The 2500-nt window shown below is 45.4% G+C and overlaps 1 pseudogene; it reads left to right on the forward strand.

The window, feature by feature from the left end:
- Positions 1-2500, forward strand: part of LOC140042468 (large subunit ribosomal RNA) — an 8232-nt pseudogene that overhangs the window by 3179 nt on the left and 2553 nt on the right.

Genomic DNA, 2500 nt, shown 5'->3' on the forward strand with positions numbered 1-2500 from the left:
ACGCTCCGGTGTCTTTAGATGAATGCTCGTGCTATAGTCAGTCGGGAGGCGGTGGCGCCCGTTTTCTTCATAAGGAAACAAACGACCGCGTTCGGAAGGGTGCAAACAGCCTTTCGTCCACTAAATTGCATACTGTACGGGAGTCGAGTCTGGCGCTGGGACAGGTCGATTCCGAAGGAGAACCTAGCACAAAATCAGTGCTGACAATGTCCTTCCGGCATTGTGAGTTTAGAAGTCATAAGCATCCTGTAATAGACGGGCACAACATCCCACCGTCAAGTCTAAAAGAGTTCTTCAAAGTAAGAACTCCAATTGAGGATTTATCTATACCTGAGAGCGCTCAGGATATACCTGTTGTCCGTTCTGCTGAAAGTAGAAAGGAGGTAGAGAACAACCCGGTTGTGGTAGTACCTGTCCCGTTTACATACTTTGTGTGTCCCATGTGTAACACCGGTTATACAGAAATAAGAAAATTGACAACTCACCTACACAAGCATACCGATGCGAGTGTACTATTTAAATGCGGAAAATGTGGGAAGTTTTCCAAAACGGGGCACGGTGCTACCATACACTACGCCAAATGTAGTATATTGGAACAACCTACTACCGCCCAGGTGTTAGACTTTGTCTGCTCCTGTGGCAAGGCATTTAAGACCAAAACGGGTCTCTCCCAGCATGAAAGGCACCGACACCCTATCCTGCGTAATTTAAAGAGGGTGGAAGCTCAACAGGCGGAAGTAGAGGGGAAGAGATTGCAAAGGGCTAAGAATAGCAAAAGATCTAAGAAGTCAATCTGGTCAGATGAAGAAGTTGAAAAACTAATTTATCTGAACTCTGAATTTCAGGGGTCCAGACAGATCAATAGTGACATTGCTAAACAGCTGTTATCGAAAACGAACAAGCAGGTGAGTGACAAACGACGAGCACTAGGGCTAATTTTCGGTCCAAAGGCAAAATCAGCTGTTCAACTCCCTGTCATCCGAGTTCCAATGCCAAAAAGACCACAGCGAAAAGAGGATATTCCAAAGGAGCCTTTCGAAGAAGCCTTAATATCTGCTACGGGGCAGATAACAAATACAGAGTTGGGAAATCTTGTGCTAACATCATTTAGTCGAGCCATTGAGAAAAGTTCAGACGTGAGCGGTTACGATAAGATAAAAGGGAAGCTCCAACGGGTTGCTACCAATAAGAGATTAAAAGTACGAAAGAGGAGTAACCGAAAACCACGCAGGCGGTCAGCAAAGAAGGCAAGCGGCTTTCAGTACATGCAGCGGCAGTACTATAGGGACAGGAAAAAGCTGGCAATAGAAATTCTGGATCAAAAAACGGGTGGCGAGTGTCCTTTAAAAGTGGATGAAATCCATGAGGTGTATAGAGACAGATTTTCAGCTAGTTCGGCTGAAGTCGATCTCAGTCATCTGCCTCCGCCCAAGGCAAGGGTAGACAATAAAAATTTATTGTTGCCAATTACGGTGGAGGAAGTGAATACAGCCATAAAGGCCACAAAAACAGCAACGGCTGCTGGTCCAGATAAGGTTACTCTCGAGGACCTAAAATGCAACCCTAACATCAATACGGTACTCGCTAGTCTGTACAACTCTTTTCTTATCAGTGGGAAGATCCCCAAGGATCTTAAAGAAAACCGTTCAATTTTGTTGCCAAAAGGAAGTGGCGACTCCGATTCCATCAATGATTGGCGACCCTTGACTATTTCTTCTATCGTGCTCAGACTATACACACGAATTCTGGCGAGTCGACTCCAAAAGGCGGTAACACTAAACGAAAGACAGAGAGGTTTTATTAAGGCTCCTGGATGCAATGAAAATATCACCCTGCTAACCGACATGATTCAGGAGGCAAAGAATCGTGGACAACATCTTTCGGTAGTGTTCCTTGATTTGGCAAAGGCCTTCGACACAATTTCACATGAACATGTGTTCGAGGGTCTTAGAAGGTTTGGAGTGCACGAGCATTTCATCGGTATGGTTAAAGACATGTACACCGGTACATGTACGTCATTCAAGGTACCAGATGGAACCACGGACCCCATCGAAATGAGTAGAGGTGTGAAGCAAGGTGATCCCATGTCACCTATCCTGTTCAACATTGCAATGGACCCTCTCCTGTGCGCCTTGGAGGCTAGTGGGCAAGGGTGGAAGCTAAATAACACCACAGCCTGCCCTTCATTAGCATACGCAGATGACACTGCCTTGTGCTCTGACAGTTCTGAAGGAATGCGTGCACTCCTAAAGATTGTCGAACAGTTTTGTCATCTGACTGGTATGAACATCAATGCCAGTAAAAGTGCAGCGTTCTCGATAGAACCTTTGCATAAAACGTATGCTCTAAACATGACCCGTTCTTTTCAGGTCGACTCAGAAACCATACCATGGGTTGATCCAGGTACCAGTAATGGATATCTTGGAGCACTATTCGATCCTTGGAATGGCCTGGAAAAATTCGAGGGCGTATCTACATTAGATACATGGTGCAAACGTAT

This window comes from Antedon mediterranea, chromosome 2 (assembly GCF_964355755.1).
Source record: "Antedon mediterranea chromosome 2, ecAntMedi1.1, whole genome shotgun sequence".
Taxonomy (NCBI): Eukaryota; Metazoa; Echinodermata; class Crinoidea; order Comatulida; family Antedonidae; genus Antedon; species Antedon mediterranea.